Below are 18701 nucleotides of genomic sequence, written 5' to 3'. Positions count from 1 at the left end.
TCAGATGAGATGGTTATTTCTGCCTTTTTTTTTCTTTTTTCTTCCCCCTGCCTTCCCAGCAAGCTGTGGTTTTACAAAAACTTTAAGTTACCCTATGTCTGGGCTGCTGCTGAGAGGGGCTGATCTCCTCTCTTATCCCTCATTTCCAGGGCACAGACCCAGCTTACCACATGTCCACAGGATCACTAGTACCCACACAGGTCAAAAGCAAGCAGCAAAGAACAGGGGGCAAGAGTTGATCGACTCTTTTAATGGCAGCCTATATTTAGATTTAAAGCTGCTGTGAAACCACCATCTCTAGCATAGATATCACACAATGGTTAATGTTGGAAGGGACTTCTGCAGATGGTCTAGTCCTAAACGCATGTGTATACATACGCTAATATTTGTATATACGTGACTTTCTTCATGTTGCTGTGGATGGACACACAACTATCAGGATGTGAGTAGAGGGAGAAAACATCTCCATCTTGCACTCTGGGGCATGGCAGGAAGGCTGCATTTCACCCCAAGGTCCTCAGAGAATCACTTCTCATGCACAGTTCTTATTCCTGTGGGGTTTTATTTGTTTACATGTCGGACTCAGTAGCTATGTGGAAGCAAGAATAAGAATGGTTTTATTATGCAGTAAAGGACTACTGAAGCAAGTATACTCAGCTTCTTGAAGTGACTTGGACACAGAAATTTTGGGCTGGATAGACCATACTGTAACAAAACACCTGAAGGTAAAAGATGTTACTTATTAAAGACATATGCCAAATATTTGTGTGTATCCTTATATGTGACATACACTTAGGCACTATAAACTGCTGAAAATACTGGAAGCAATGTCACCAATAGCCTAAAAGTTGTAATTATTTTCAAATGAAAGCAATAGCTGCAAGTAGGCTCACATTTAACTTTCTCCTCCCTGAGGCAGTGCATTCCAAACACGAGTGTTATCCTGCATCTCTGTGGAAAGCATTAGCTGCTGTGATAACAATGCAGCTCTGTGCTTTTAAGGACTACAAAGCAACCATGCAAAGAATAGTAAAGTTCATTCTGAACATCTCTATGAGAATCAAACAGTCTAGTAGTATTTCTTGTTTTACATTAGGGAGATTGTTTGTTTTCCCTTCTGAAATTCGTATTACAGTCAACAAATACAACATCAGTAGAGATTTATACACACACACACATATATATATAAAAAATATGTATAAAATAATGAAGCATTGGGTTACCACACCCACCATTTCCATTTTACCTCTTTTATTTTGTGGTTCTCACTGATAATTAAACAGAAGAGACTGAAACTGAATAAGCAAATGTTATTATAGGGCAATGTACACAGTTATTCAAATCTTTCATTTCAAGGAGACTTGTGTAAGTTTTGATGTATTTTAACTCTCAGAATGTTATTCCCCAGATGAAATTGAATACAGTACAGTTCCTTCTACATTATTCTTTTCCTAGAAGTATGATTCAACAATATTATTCAACCCTTACAGAAACAGTAATATCAATATGGAATAAACACACATTTCTACACCATAAGAGGAATTTAATAAAGCTATTTATTGGAAAAAAAAAAAAAAAACAAAACTGACATACACTTTGATTTGTGCTGACATGTAACAACAAGGAGAAGTCAGCAATTCTTAAAGTACCTCCTGGCAAGGTTTTGAAATCTACAAGCGTACCATGGAAAATGAATGCAGTACATGAGGGAAAAAATAAAATTAAAAAAATAAAAGATAAGCAAACAAAAAGAAACCCTTGAGTGTACCAGGAGTAAAGCTTTGGTGTTTCCAATAGATGAGAAAATGGAAACATCTGAAATGATAGGAAGAATTTGCTCATCATAATTCCACTGCAACAGGTTAGGATATTGTATTTCTAGTAGCTTATGTATGGATGTCTGTTACACAGCATACATGCACACAGACTACATGCAAGAGACTACACATACATTAATTTATATATAAGACCAGCTGTTCGTAACACAAGTAACTGTGTCTTTCCTCTGACGTAAGGTACAAAAATTAATAAACTGGAAATACTATCTGTATTTCCTTAGTGCTCTTGTTTCTACAGGAAAATCCCGCATCTCCACCATGGACTCATGAAAAAGAGGCAGGTTTGCCTAAGTGAAGAAGAATCTCAATGCCAAGGATGAAGCAGAACATTGTGAGGGCAGACATAGATTTGAGTGTCATTCAACAGCATGCCTTCTCAGCCATCCTCCATTGACCCATGAGGAGCTCCTGGGGTACAGTGGTTCTTCAGTAAAGGCACAAGACTGTAGCAACAACACATACAACAGTCACCAATCCCTGCTGCAGACCTCCACAGTGCAAGAAATGAGTGAATGAAAAGGAGTGTTACATTTTACATAGCAAAGAGGACCAGCTGTCAGTAGGCTGGATATGCTTGACCAAATCAACAATGATATCCAAGGAAACAACCCATGATGATGCTTCCCTCCTCTCTCCTCACAAAAGGGGTGCTGTCACTATGTATTAAGTTTGCATACATTTATATATACTTACATATTTATATATGCACACAGTCTGTAAGATATTGATAGTGGCATAGCAACATAGGAGAAGAAGTGATGGGCACCAGCTAGTCATCTGATAAGAAGCTGGCACCAATTCTCCACAAACATTTCTGCGGTCAACAAATGAGGCTGCTTGAAGAAAAATAATTTAGATGCTTCTGCCTTTTGGAAACTGAAAGCCTGTGCTGTTGGTGCTGTCTTGATTTAGGTTTATTGAATAATATAGGATTTTATTTCAGATTTACACTTTTTGGAGCACACTTTGCAGTGTACTTTTTGCAGTACCCTTTACCAGATTTATGAGGTCAAACTTCATTACCTTCTCTGGGAGATGACTATATGACTAGTTTTCAGCCAAGAAATCCTATCCAAGTTAGTATTTATTAACATCTTAACGAGCTAAAAAGGTATAAACAGCTATACACTGTATGGTTGTAGTTACAAACCACTTTCTTCCAAATCAAGGCCAGTAGTAAAAGCTAGGCATCTCCAGAAGATTGTTCCTTGCACTTAAACTCTTAATCCCTGCTCAGTCCTTTAAGTCTGCTGCATCTTGATCTTTAACAGATATCAGCAGTTCTCTGGATAACAGGGCAAGGAGGGTGGTATGAATATCTTCAATAGATCTCTTTCTACCAAAGCTAGTAGCAACTTGTGGTGTTTTGCTAAGGATCTGGATACAGTTTTGGAGAAAGACTACAAACATCTACTAAGACTTGATGCCCTCACTTAGCTCTATCTTGTCTTTGTGGTTAATACATAACGTTAACATGAACTCCAGCTGCTCAGTGTATCATAAGCCTTTGTAAAGAATGTATAAATGCATGCTCGCCTAAACTAAACAGCAACCATGTGGTGGTCTACACTTGAGTGAATGTGATGTGTTTATGAATAGCACTTTCTAACAAATGCTTTACCTCTCCAGCTCCTAACAATATTTAACTTATCTTTTTCCTTGAACAAAAATGATTTAGTTAAAACAGTACAGCAATTGTCATGTTTTGAACAATAACGGGATATCACCCACAGAAGGTAACATAAGCAAGATGTAGCTAGGTAGCAATTATTCAGCCTGAAATAATGATGAAGACTACATTCTTTACAAAGATAATTTAAACTATTTTTAAGTCTTTGAACTATTTTTAACACTTCAGCAACAACAGAAAGGCAGACAAGGACTGATACAAGTAAACAAATGTCAACAGGAAAAGAAACAGTGAACATAGGATTGTGTACACTGTCTGACTTAAGGGTGAAGTTCACCCCAGTACGAAGGAGCTTCACAAGGCCCTCTGCATCTTTCTGTTTTATTTGACCTTCTGGCACATAAACAGCCTCTGAATTTTCCCATTGGCTTAAATGAAAACACTCACACGTGTAAAGGATGTTGTTGGACTGGTTCTTGGACGCAAAACCCTATCTTCATAGGTGTTCATCTCCTGTTGGAGTCATTTGAGTAGTACTGCATGTTTACAGGTGGGGTACAGAAACAGCACTTCCAGACAGACACTTCCACAGAAATCTCCTTGCTAAATTCTATGAAAATTATTGCTCTACTAAATTTCCTGAGAAAAATATATTATACATAAATATTTTCAAAATATGAAATACATAATATGTAATATATTAGACATACAATTGAAAACCAAACAAATAAAAGTTTGATTAATTCAGCCTTTATGGAGATCAGCTTGCAATATAATACTTCATATGTGAATTTCTGTTAAAGAAAGCCATTCACTGTATTTATGCCTGTATTTCTATATCCAGATCTGAAGTATGCTAATACAACACAGGCTCTGACAATAAATTCAACTACTGGTTCTCCTTGGACTTCCTTGCAAAATCCTGAATCCCTGACATTACTCAGATGTAGGGTTCATGTTTAAATTGATTAACATGTTGTTCCCTAAAGCAATATGTTTTCTTGAAATCATTGCCTATGATGTGCACTTTTTCTAAATACACAAGCAACAAAATTTTCCCAAATTCTAGCTATAGTTTCCCATGTACTTTCAAGTGATTGCTACCAAGGCACAATACAATTAGCTTCTTTCTCACTTTTTCTGGCTTCAGAATATTTTTTTTCCTGTAATATGACAGCACACTTTTTTTTGTTTGTTTGTTTTATTTTAAGTCTTAGCAGTAGTAATAAAACTCATTATTTTTGATCTATTTAATCCTGAGAACCTTGGTCACCAAAACACAAGACATTTTATTTAGTGAGACATGGAGCACAGCAGTATAAATAAAAATCTCACAACTGAATGAACCAACATTTGGTATACAATCTTCTATGAGAGCATTGTGGCAAATTTCTCGTAAAACAGAGAACAAAAATTAAACAGCAATTCTCAGAAATACACAGCTAAGAATTTTATACCATAAAGCTCATTTTCCAGAAATCTGTCTCTGTTATCATTCCTGCATTTCAAAACTCTTTTCAAGGATGTTTTTATTTAGTCCTGTGATTGTTCAAAGCCTTTAAGCAGCCAAATACATTGTGACAAACTTTTTTCTAAGTGCCACAGAAGCCTAAATTGAGAGTACAAACCAACCAACCAAACAAACAAACAAAAACTATCTATGCAAATCCAGAGTTGTCATCTTGTTTTAAAACTCCTAAATAAATTATTTAACTTTAGAAGAATTACTCATTTTACATGGTTGAAAGTAGGGAGACAGGTCATTTGAATTTCAGAGGTGACATTCCTCTGACTAAATGCCAACACTTACAATGCAGTCATCTGTATTTGAGCTAGTTGCCCTAGGCTCACTGTACAGTCAATGGAGAAGTTTAGGCTTCCTAATATAGACATATAGAACAGAACAGATTAATTACATCCTCAAGAAGCAAATCTCCATCCAATGATCATAAAGGGAGTCTACAGGGAGCAAGTTCAGCTACAGACCTGCTCTCCTGTGTATGTCTCAGGTCTGGCAGGATGGATCCCACTGTAAGTGCCTATAGGTTTTCACAGGCATTTAATTTGAAAATCTGATTCCATATTTACTAAAGAGAAAGTGAAAAATAGCTCTACTGTAATGAGACAGCACTTTAAAGATTGTAAGACAGCTGTTTAAATACAGCCACGTTATTTTCACATGCATATTTAATAGTGCTAATATTACTTACCATCTTTATGACATCTTTTACCTGTGCTCAACCAGTTTTACAGGGAATAGAAATGAGACAAATATCTAGACTTAAGTTTTCTGAAGTACATACTACTTGGTAACATTGAGAGCCCTTTTTTGTCATGTTCAGGATCACAGCAGAGGTTTCATCCTACTGTTCCAAGGGAAGGGAGAAGGAGGGAAATAAAGCACTGCTGTCTCCTGAGCATCAAGAACAACCTATGCAACAGCCACCACAACAGTAAGTTAAATCATTTGAACAGATGTCACATATACTACCTCAAGTGCCACAGATAAGCAGGGACTTACACTGCACTCAGTTGCTTTGCTTTTCAGTGCAAATTCAGCTCCATCAATCAGTCATCCTCTTCAGATCCCACAGTCCAGTGAATAACACAGTTCTATATCCCATTACTACTCTTCTACATCCGATGATAAACATCAATGCATTTATTTCACAAGTCTCCCTCTCTGTTACTGTTTGAAATCATTCTTTGATCAATATCCAAGTTGCTTGCCCTCTGCTTCACGTTGTCTTTGGTTGCAGACCTGGCACATGTCAAGTCACATGCTGTCCCTGAAGGACAGTGGTTGAAAATAATCTGAAATTAAATCTCCTAAATAATTTCTGCCTATGGCCTTTTGATTAAAAATAAATAAATAAATAAAATCAGACCCAAACAAATTCCCACTGACAAGTCTCTGCATGGAGGGACTGAAAATTACCGTGCTGGAGCACCTTGGTCACGTTTCTTACAATAGGGAACTTTCTCATCCTTTATATTCTAAAGCAATTTGTCAGGATCCTGATTCCATAATCTCTTATCACATGAAATTTCACAACAGATGCAGGTCTCCTTCAAATACAGAGTAAGGCAAGGCAAAAGAAAACATACATATGTATATATATACGTATGTGTATATATATATATATATATATATATATATACACATACGTATATATATGACAGACAATTATCAGACAGTTATACAGAGGATAAGGCAAACAGGCATATAGGGCAGACTTTTGTTTGAGAACAAGGTAAATATACATAATAATGATGATTATTCTGGGGTAGGATATTTACAAGCATTGGTTTCACTGTGGAGATGAATCTTTTTAACATTTTCCAAATCCAGCAGGAGTTTTATCATCTTTGGACAACACAGTTAGATCAAGCTCAACCTACATTGTAGAGTATCCTATGTGAGTAGATGCTGATAGATTATCATTTGAAAATATGCTTGGACAAGTAGCTATGAGTCACAGTCAATACACCATTTTAAATTTTCCCTTCAGAAGTTTCAATTTTCAACCTGAAAAACTGATAGTAATCTGACCTAACAAGTACCTTTGCAAAAATCCTACAATAACAACACAGCAAAAGAAAGGTGACACATTACTGATTACTTATCTTATACAGTATACAGGAAAAATACACAACTCTTCCCTTGAAAGAGTCTGAAAATTGGTGCACATATGAAGAAGGCAGGGAAAAAAAAAAAAAAAAAAAAAGGAAGATGAAGAGGCTCTGGCAACACAAAATTGCATAACTCAATCCCTTTGCAAATGTTCATATACATTTTACAGTTGTTTAACTAGCTTAATAATGCCATTTCTTAGCTCTCACACTTGGAACAGATGGGATGCAACTTTCTGATCCTTAAATTAAAGCACACACGATTTTATGCTGATGACACTTTTAATCATTGAGGACACACAGCCTACCACCACCAGAATTTTAATTTAGTGACATAATTCCATGGTGTGATCAGATAAAGAAAGGAAAATAATGGTATCCTCAAAAGTACAGCTTCTAGTAATCTTTAATACTAGTAGCAAGCCATCAGACAAGCTGAATGTAAAGCAAGACAATGAAAATTCTTTGAAAATTCAATGAAAATTCAAAGGCAGCAGACAATGAAAATTCACACTCTGCTGGCATTCAGTGATTTTCCAGCAGTCCTATTATTGGGTCCTAAGTCACTGATCCTCTGATTATTAGTCAATGACAAAAATTCACTTCCTACAGGTAGGGAAGGGGACCAGGGAGAGTGACTTATTGTAGATACGGATACTATTTAAAAAAAAAAAAAAAACTATTTTATAAAAAAAAATATATAAAATTATATTAAAATTAAATTTATAAATTTATAAATTTATAACAAATATTAATATAGTAATTTAAAAAATTACTATATTACTATTTTTTAAGCACAAGAACGAATCATCACTCTGATTACAACTCTGAATTAAAGACTGAGTAAATTATTAAATGTTGTAGGTTTACTACAGCATAAAATGTAGATGTTCTACAGTATAAATAATTGCTTAAAATTCCAAAAGAAAATGCACTTCAAATGAGAAATTTGTAACCACTGAACATTTATTTTTTCAGGTGGCTTTTATCATTTTGTTCTTAACAGTTTGAAATGGCATTTTCCCCTTCTGCTTTTGGACAACTTCCACTGGTGAATGTGGAGTATCTATTTCCTCATGATTTTCAAATTTAACAAAAATCTCACTGGGAGGAAATTCTCAATTTAATAAAGAAACAACAACAAAAGAAATTTCACATTTTCAGAAAGTATCCAATAATTACAATTTTGAAAAATTATGCCAGTAATAGCTATTTTTCCAATCCAAGGAAAAAACTTCTTGTAATGCCGTTTGTCTGCTTTCATGTAGTTATACTCTAACAGAATCTGTTATCACACAGGCACAGTTGCCTACAATTATTTTATACCTTTCTGAAACACCAAAGTTATTATTGAGTACACACTGTGAAGTGCTAAGATACACACAGAGCCACACTTTGTCCCACCCTTCTTGGAGCTGACAAGAGCCTTCAAGAACTGTATGCATAATTTTAGTGGCTTCATTGCAATGGGTAGAGCTGAACTGAACAGGGGAAGGATTATTTTGGCAGACTGCTATGGAGACAGGCACTGTGAATACAATCAAAGAAAAAACACACATGTATGTGTGGAGAGGCCCAGCATGTCTCATTTCAGTGAGATAACTCACATGGCTCTTCTTGACTGGCTTGCTAGTCTATGATTTTAATAGCAAGTAATATTGAATTATGTGATACTGCTCATGTAAGGAGAACAGGGCTGTAAGACAGCAGGTGAGATGTTTTTCTCCACACATTGCTTGACAGAAGGGCAAGGTGAGCTGGACTCTAATTAACTGCAGTTCAAAAGTAGTGCGACAAATGGTGTTGTAGATATAACATCCACCTTTATTAAATAAATTGTTTCCCAAGTAAAGTAAATAAATGCTTGTTTATCCCAGCTTTTAGAAGTGTTCCTAAACTCATTTGAATTTCAGGAGTTAAGATAAAAACTTGTAAAAGAGAGGTGACTATAGCAGGAAGAGATGCTATAGGACTCTTACATGCTTCTTACCCTCCTATACACTTCATTAAAATGTAGTTTGATTAGGGTTTTGTACTGAAATCTCGTGAGTGTTGAGTCAGTAGTGGGGCTGATGAGAGGCTGATGATAAATAGCATGCCAAAATCCTCACAACTTTGCTAGGCATTTGTTTCAAGCCTTCAAGGAAACCAACCTACTTCTCTCCTTCCCACTGCACCCTGAATATCTGCCATTTCCTGTTCCTAATCCCCATTCCATCTCATGAAGTCATTAATTTTTGATGAGTTATTAACATGTAAAGAGCTGCTCTAAGTAGGTGCTCTGTAGGTCCCTAATGACAACTTACTAGAAGGACACAGACTTCTTTGTATAGCTCAGGCTATATCTCAGGTGAGTTCCCGTTCCTGCTCTGTTATCTCTGGTCGAGAACAGCTCCGCAATCACACCAAGGCAAGGTGTGCACCTTCGTTTCACATATCTGTACTTTCAGGTTTTTACAATTAGGTCTTCCTCTGGGTTGACCAGATCGTGACTCACAGAGAAAAGCACTTAGACCTCAGTAGGAAGCAGTCCTTCCCTCCAGTGATGAGCAGGGAGAGGGCCAGACTCGTTCATAAATACTGCTTCCAAGTCAGCTCCCTGAAGGGGAGAGGAACTTAATGAGTGTGAATGCAAAGACTGAGACTACTTAAAGCACACTCAAGCCATGCTAAGGTCTAATCCCTATTTGGCAGGGTATTTTTTCTTTGTTTGACTGTTTTTCTTTAAGGCTGGCAGAATGACAACCTTGGAACAGCTGTTTTTTTGCAAGGGCTGGTATGTCAGGAAACCTATCCCAAATGACCCCAAGTCTCAAAGACTGATTTTACCCTTTGCTCTCATAAAGTACAATAAACTTGAGGGCAATCTGAGTTTGCAGTTAGATCTTGGAGCCCTAGTCCTTGGAGCACATCTATGCTTGTGCTGACCAAAAAACAGAAAATGCAATTACAGCAGAGCTAGTCCTGTAATACTTAAAATGATATTACTGTGACACAGAAGAAGAGGAGGGCTGAAGATCCCCCAAAATCACTACAATCCCTTAAAACCCCCCAAATCATACCCTTCAAGACAGCTTTTGCTTTCCTTGCAATATAATCAGGATTTTAGCTGTTCTTTGAGGAGGCAGCACATGGGCCCCGTGCGCATACACATAATTGCCTTTAGGCTGTACAGAGAGCTACTGTTTAGAGGGAAGCCTTCAGGGTAGCTGCTCTTTACACTCAAATTGCTTTCAAAAGTCACATAGTTGGACTATAAGCAAAAGGAAAGAAAAATGAGAGATCTGGAGACGATGAGGTCAACGGGGTAACAGCTCTCAGCTAGTCTTTCCACATATGCAAAATCTAGACTAAGTGCTTTGTAAACAATAATAAGGGAGAACATCCAAAGGGATGTGAAGGAAATGGCTGCATTGAGTGGATATGAGGCTCAGTCATGGCAGACAGACAGACGGGAACAGCAGTTACCAGGAGACTAATTGGACCCTGAGTCAGGTTAAAATTACCTGTTGTGTCTTTCTGGCTTGCTGGACAAGGTCTAATCCAGATCGGCACTGTTGGAAGTTATCTCAGGCTGGCTCACAGCTGCAGGAGCAGAGATTGGTAGGACAGCTAATTTGGGGGACAGAAAAGTCGGTGCCAGGTGGCCAGGTACCCACCAGCCCGGCTGACTGGTGTTTGCTTGAGCTCCCGTTCAGCAAAGCAACATAAACACGCATACAACCCAACGCACTGATCTCACCGACATCAGATGCGATGATTCACTGACTTAGAGCTGAGTGTTTGCAGCAACACTTCTCAGAGCTCTTGGGAAAGAAGTGCAGGAGACAAAGGAACTGCAAAAAGTGAACCAAGGACAGCAGAAAGTCCCAGAAAAGATGAAAAGTTCACAAGCCACAGGAACAGACAAACTTTCCCAGAGAGGGAACAGCACTTCTTTTCCCTGGAGGACACTTGTTTTGCTTATCTGAGGATTTTGCTGTGTGATTTCAGTTGTTTGTATATTTAGGGGCTTGCTTTCATTAATTTCTGAAGTGCCAGACTTAGGTTTTTTGCTTTTTTATGTGTATGTATGTGTTTTTTTAAGGTCTCCAACTGGGTTTTTCCTTACAGATAAAACTGTACTTATTAAATATTCTTTTTTTTTTTTTTTTTCCCCTTCCCAGCAGAACTAACTAACCTTGGAAATATGGTTGTTTTTGTAACCAGGTGGGGTCCCACCCAACTGCACTCAGCATTATTCACACTGGCCCTCATCCAGAATCTTCCCCAAGACACTTCAGGGTGGATTTCATTCCTGTTAAGCTCAAAACAAAATGCTGTGGCCTGACCTAGCCTCTACCTCCTTCCAGCTCTCCTGGTTCTTCCTGAAGGACCCACCATGCACCTATCATCTCCTGTCCAAGAGGACTTGCAGTTTTTCATGGGCCTAATTAATTGAAAACACATGGTACAGATGGAGGGATGGGGTGAGAAGAGCTCTGTATATTCACAGAGGCTCCTCAGCCTTTTCATTCCAGAGGGTATTCTTTGATAATACATTTTGATAAAGCTGAAAACTGGATAACTCTAAATATTTAAAAGTTGTGTTGTCCCCCCCCCCCTTTTTTTTTGTTTGGTTTGTTTTTACATTTAAATGTATTTTTTTTTCCTCTGCCTGTATCTCCTACAGCCAGCTACAACGTCCAGTGAGTATTTAACTCTATTCCCTATCACAGACTTGACTTATAAAAATAAATTCCATACCATACATAAATTCCATACAAGGGAAATTTCTTTCAGTCTGATCTATGCTAAGCCCCAGCGGCAGCATCAGAGTGGCTCCTCTGTAGCTCAGCTCTTAGCCATCCCAGTCTCGGTAACACTTAACAGCCCTACTTCTCCTTACCTAATGACTTTGCCTCTTACATTCTCTATTTTGTTTTCAGCTCCTGCTATTCTATCATCTCCCCACTGTGGCCCATCCTGCCTGTTTTAATAAAGGATGCCTTTTTGTTCAGTCTGTGCCAGGGCCAAGCGGCCAGCTTGGAGCACACAAAGCAAGAGCACCCGAATGATGACACAGGGCTTGGCTCTGATTTGGCTAGCAGCTTCCCCTTTCTACCTCAACCTCCTGCTGCTGTGCACCCTGCTGATTGCTTTCATCTCCCACAACTCCTCTGCCAAGGCCCTGTCCTGAGCCTGGGCACAGGAGCTGGGCTAAGACCCATGAGTGATGCTGGCTTGGCAGTGAGGGTGGCACCACGTGCACTCAGCAGCTAGCAGCACCATCCAACACCACCCAAGAACACCTCAGGACCCTTCCCCTTGGCTGCCTAACGCTGCTCTGCATTTACTGAGTGCTTTCCTTGCACCTGGTATTGTATGTTGTTTATGGCATTTCCAGATTCCTCGCCCAAACCTGGTACAAATGTTGCTTCTGCCAAGAACCAACTGGTTAAAACCCCAAATGAATTATAGATTATACCCCACTCTGGCCAGCAACATCACCAGTTTCCAGTTCAGAGCCTCAATATAGTTGGTACTGAAACAACAGTAAATATATATTAGTAATGAGCCATTTCTCTCAAAAAACCTGTGACAATTGCAGTTGTAATACGTATCACATATACATACACACTCTTTCTCTCAATGTTCATCTGTATATACACACGAGCATAGGCTCACCAAGGAAGTTATGACTGCACACTAGCACATCTGCCTGTCCAATTGCTCCTTGCTCTGCCATCTAACTGGAAGCAAAGCACGAAGTGACAACCTGCTGCTGTGCCAAGCCCTCAGAAAGATGGCGAGAAGGTTGCACTTCCTGCAGCTCGCACGAAAAGGAGAGCAAAGGGACTTGAAAAAGGCATGGGATTGTAGCAGCGATCTAAGAACACAAATTGTTCTGAACTGCAATACAACTCTAAATGCAGACCAAGGCCGGTAGGGAAAAACAAACAAACAAACACAAAGCAAACAAACAAAGCACTTATATGGTGTGAATAATGCTTTGCAAGTTTGAAAGCTTGATGTCGCAGCTCACAAGCTGACTTGAGCCATCATAATAAACTTGCCTCCAAATGCAAGCCCCAGAAAAACCTGTGAAGGCACACAAGTTCCCACCAAAGCCAACAAACTGCTTCGTTTGGCAGAGCTGCATTATTTCATCCAAGAATCAACAAGGCTCAAAACCCTTCTTCCTTCCCTAACGCTTATGTATGCAGAAACTACCTAAAATAATCTAACTGCATTAACTCCTTGGTAAAAGTAACACTCAGGATTAGCACAAAATGAGAACAATGACTGCGAAAGGCTGAGGATGCCCTGGTTTGTGAGTAGTGTCTTAAGGACACCGAGGCTTAGTGTGAGTCTCTTTCACTGCTTTCCAGACATCGTATTTTATTAATCAGACCAATGGCACATGGTAAAAAATGAAGTCTGTCTACAAAGCTGGCATACATGGGAAAAGCTCACTCGTGTTTGTTTTATTTCAAACGAAACCTACAGTAGCTCCCATTGTTTGTTTGTTTTCCCCCCAGACTAGACAGCATGTGGCTCATGAGCCACACTGACAGACGCGATAAAGCTCGTGCCAGATCTGATTGATGACTGCACTAGGAAATGCAGTGAAGGTCATGCTGTAATTCTCTGTTTGCAGCTGCTCCTGGTAAGAAACACTGAACACAATAAAATCTGGGTCTGCTAATTGCTAATAATGTGGAAATTCCTTCCTTACCTTTCCATATCTTCTGTTCCCTGTTTGGACAGCAGCAACTCCACAAGCATATGCAACCATTCAGAGACCACGTAAGTTTGAAAAAGATACTTAAACATACTTGAATGAAGAAAAAAATAAAAAACACCCACAACAACTGGTCAAATATTGAGCTTTAATAGATTGGAAGACAGTTCATTATAATAGTTTGCATGAAAGCAGCATATTAAAGAGTTTTTACTATTTGCTTCTCTGCAAATCTGAGATAACATAATACTACATGTTCTTTGAGAAAGAGTGCTGTCCCTGATAATTCACATGAATTAAGCTAATTTCCCAGAGTCTGTTTATTTTAGATGAACCAAGCCAGCATGCTCATTAGAAGTGGCTACCAGCACAGGCTAAATTCATTGAGCCAGAACATCAGTCAGTCGAGTAGAAGGACACCAAAATCTTGTTTTCCCTAAGTGTTTAGATGTGGTTAGGAAAGTGATAAGAGACTTTGGGGAATTCACAAACATGATATAATGGCAGTCCCCTAATGAATAATATATATTCAGTGCAACTCATGGCAATTACCTCACATATACAAAGTGCTGTACTTCTTAAGGGTTAAAACCTTTGGGGGTTAAAAGTCTTTGAGACATCAACTAGATTACGGATTAAATCTGAGATTTCTTGTGCACTCTTTTATGGTACTTATTATCAATGGATGGACATATTATTATTCAGCATTTTGTACTCATAAACATTTTGGCACAACAAGGACATTACCAACATCTGTCCTACAGTAAGATAGTTATTACCACTCAAAAATACATGGTAGCAGAGAGATGCTGGCAGCAGAAAACCCCAGATACTAAAAAACCACCCACCACTATGTTACCATGAAAGGAATAACATACTGATTTTTAAAATGCTTATTTATTTTTCAGTTTAGGAAAGATATTTAGAGAAAACAGTCCTATGCAGTTCTGCTTATTTTACTGACATGCATATGGCATTGACTTTTAAGATACCACCGCACCTATACAAAAGCAGATTTATAAAACATCCTCTTAGGAATTTCTTTCCTAGATTTCTTGATGGACAGCTGTGAAACTTACAGCAGATATTGACTCATCCTTTTCACAGCCTAGGGTGATCTCCCAGGGCTACTTTAGGGGAAATGATGCCCATTAGCTCACTTTGACAGTGTTGTGTGTTCAGGGTGCTCAGCAGCTTGAACAGCCAAATCTCACTACACAATGTATGTTGTGAGCAACTTTCTGTCAAGGTAGCATGGGATAATGGAAGGCGGACAACTCTGTTCTTCTGCCATGTAGGACTTCATTTCTTGCCATATGTGAAAAAAAAAATGTCATCTGCTATAAGATACCCTCCTTTCTATACTAACCCTCATTATGGTCCTGCAATGGTATCCATTAGCACTGCTAACTTCAGCACGTTTCATGACCTGGAGAGTCCCGAGTTAACTTTTAATCAGAGAGTAAGAGCAATGAGCTCTTCTAAATCTGTACCATTGTATATGCAGTAAAAATACCAGACCTTCAGGTATACGTGCATGGGTAGGTGCTGTCTGACAGCCATGTACATCACTGCCATGTGATCACAGCTACATATTATCCTACTGCCTCATAGTGTTGATGGACAATTCTCTGTATTGCTTTATGCAGACACTCTACAGAAAGACATCTGGTATGATATTAAAAACTTACTTTTTCTCTAAGACCAACTTAGGATAGAAAAACTAATAGCAGAAAAACTAATTCCTCCAAAATTTGAATACGTAACTATTAAGGAAGACTTAGGAGCACATTCAGGACTCATTTTTTTCAGTCCTGGTTCACAGTTATGCTGTAAAATTTTGTATTGGGATATATTAACCTGGAATATTATCAACTGATTGTGTAAAACTCTCACCTGCCCTGCCCAGACAAAAGTTCCTGAGCCAAATGAGACATGGTATTTGCCAACAAACTGATGAATCAGTGGAAATCCAGGGCCATACCACAAGCTAGGTGCCATTCACATGTAAAACAAGTTGAACTGCACAACTGCAGGATGCATGAATTTTTCAAGGACTTGACACAGTAGGCTTTACTGTGACTAAAACCACAGTATCACAGAGTTAACTAAACTGTTTGGGAGTTTGGAAGCTAAGTCCTTGCATCCCACCACTGCCACTTCAGCCAGGCAGAGATCTCCTGCAGATGAACACAAAGCACATCCTCGCTGCATCCACGCCACACAAAGAGCACAGCTTTGAACAATGCAGTTAACCAAGCGGGCCCTTGCTTACCCGTACTCTCATTGACTGAGGTATCAGATATGAAACTTTTGAAAACGGACGGAAATTAAATTGACTGACTCCAGATTGCATAAAGCAGCCCTGAAATGCTGGCTCTTTGTCCTGAGGCAATGTCTCAAGGAAGTCTGCAGTGAGCAGCTGGGCAAGACAATTCCTGTTGTGACCTTACAGAAGGCTCCCTTTGCACCACTGAAAGGAGCAGCACCATTAGTCACATGTGTATCAAACACAGCCTGGCTTCACTGAGATTGCACTGTCAATTGCAAATGTTTTTGATGTCTCTGAAAATCTCTCTTCAATTTTGAAAGCTGCAGGAGATGAAAATAAAAAAATGCTTCACACAGGTTGAAAAATTGTAAAGTCATCTGAATGGCTGACCTATTTAAATGTCTGTATTTTACCCCTTTTTGCTGTCACTGCTTCAAGAAACACTGTGATTTTGACCCCAAAGACCTTCCAAATACCCTTATCTATAGATCTACCTGAGAACCAGGAGCATCACACACCACTTTGAGTTTTGCTGACATATTACCTGGGAAACACCAAACAGTTCCGTGTATCACCAAAGGCAGTGCATGTCTGCTCATTGTTCTGCATGCAGACTTGTCACTACAATCACTGGGTATTCAGGCACACAAAGAAATCCGTAGATGCTTTTTTTTTTTCTTTTTTTTTTTTTTTTTTCAGAATTCATTTCAAATGCTTCTTAGCCTCATCTGGTGCCCTATAGCCCTAGAAAGACAGGATTGCTTTCCCTTCAGCTCTAATACAGGATTCGGTTCCGTTCCACCCCATTTCCACAAGGAAACAGGAATTGTTCAAGAGGAGAAAGCAATTGTGCAGCTCTTCCTGTGGAAACCACCAGGAGGCATAAGGGATGACTGAAGGGCACAAAGTGCCCATATAGGAGAGCGCTGATGGATGGATCCATCTGGCTGCCAGGCTGTTCCCTTGTCCCTCTGCCCCAGCCCTTCCCAGGGAAACAGAGGAGAATCCCTTCATAATACTTCCATTTTTATACAAGAAAAATGTGGCCCTGAAACACCTGGAGCCCACAGCCACAGAGCACCTGCGAGGGTGAGACACCCCACTTATGGAAAGAAAATACCTCTGAGAGCCAACCCAGTCTGTGCTGTGACATTTTTCCTCCCCTGGAACAAAACAAAGAACTGCACAAAGAACAGCAAAGCCTATCAGCCGAGGAAGCTTTGAATTGCTGTATGATACTGAATTAGATCTTTCTCAAAGCAAGAAAGCTGATAAAATAATAGGAAGACCTCAGCTTAAAAGATCAGTCATTGCACAGGTACGACATATAAAACAGGCACAAACACAGCAAGTGTTTGTTGCGTCAAACTGTTCACAGAGGATCCAGAGGGGAGATTAGCTAAACACTTTTCCTGACATTTGTCTTGTCTTGCCTTTCAGAAGAGTGCATCCATTCATCCATATGGTGTTTGTGGGCAGGTGAACGCCTTGCTTTCTGAGGGCTGCCTGCCTGAATGCACCAATTCCGTTGACTCCAAAACTCATAGTTTATAAAGCAATGTCTGCTTTTGGCTGTTTATCTGGCTCTCTCTTTTGCCGCCCATTATTTTCCTACTGGCTAAATCTTTGGCAAGTTTCTTCCATGCCTCCCTCCCTATACACAGGCAGAACTGACACAGTGAAAATCGAGTTTCCAAAAAACTCTCAGTGGAAGAAATCAAAATACGTCGCTGCGAACTGAATAGCCTTCTACCAATCACACGCTGCTTTTTAGTTTTAACCTTTCTGTTAAACAGGAAATAAAAAGGAGGGGGTCAGATGGTGAAGCCAATGGGATAGATCTGGAAGGACGGTTCTTTTCGCCTTTGCCCTTACTGAATCCAGGACTGTAACATGATGCAATCTCCCCACTACGATGAAATGGGTTCGAGTGGCAAAGTCTGCAGAGAGACCACCTCTTCCCACCCTAAAAGGCAGAAAATAATGCAACTCGCAGCTGTACAAAGCAGCAGCCCGCCTGCGCCGGGCTCCCCCGGCAGCCAGGCTGGTGCCTTTCCCTGGGACAGGGGTGCGAGTTTCTGGGACGGCAGGAGGAGGGTTTGGTTCCGGGGGATCTCAGCCGGGTTTTTTGCCCCTTCAGAGCCCGAGCGAGCACCGCACGGCGCGGCGGTGCTGGGGCCGAGGGGACGCAGCCTCCGCTTGATGCTCGGGCTCGCAGCCTTTCCCGTGCTTTTCTCCCGCCCGGCCAAGAAAACGACCGAGACTTCACGTCTTTTTCCTCGCCCCTGGGCTGGAAAAGCTCCCAGCAAGCCCACTGCTTTGCCTGCTAGCAATGAGCCCGGAGCAGCGGAGCCTCGGCAGAAAAAAAATAAAATAAAAAAGCCCCTTTCTGTGCCCAGCCCTTCCCCTCCCTCCATCCCTCCCAGCCCACGGAGCTGGGCAGGGGGCTGCTTCCCGGGGGCAGCAGGAGCCGTCCTACCTTGCGAGCCGTCCTCGCCGCGGCTGCCGGCACAAAGCGGGCTCCGCGCAGCACCGGGGGCGGGCGCAGCCCCGCGGAGCGCAGCCAGCGCCGCGCCGGGGCGGGAGCGGGAGAAGGAGGAGGAG

General features: G+C 40.2%; 1 protein-coding gene across 4 annotated transcripts in view; it reads right to left on the bottom strand.

Moving 5' to 3' along the window:
• AFAP1 (actin filament associated protein 1) overlaps nucleotides 1-18701 on the bottom strand; it is a 117723-nt gene extending 99022 nt beyond the window's left edge. For all 4 annotated transcript variants that reach the window (XM_084517063.1, XM_084517065.1, XM_084517064.1 and 1 more), the window contains exon 1: nucleotides 18577-18701. The gene's annotated coding sequence lies outside the window, so the exon portion shown is untranslated. The remainder of the gene's footprint in view (nucleotides 1-18576) is intronic.

The sequence above is a fragment of the Aythya ferina genome (genome assembly GCF_964211825.1).
Source record: "Aythya ferina genome assembly, chromosome: 4".
Taxonomy (NCBI): Eukaryota; Metazoa; Chordata; class Aves; order Anseriformes; family Anatidae; genus Aythya; species Aythya ferina.
Note: the sequence above shows the minus strand (reverse complement) of the source record. Positions and strands in the feature narration are given on the sequence as shown.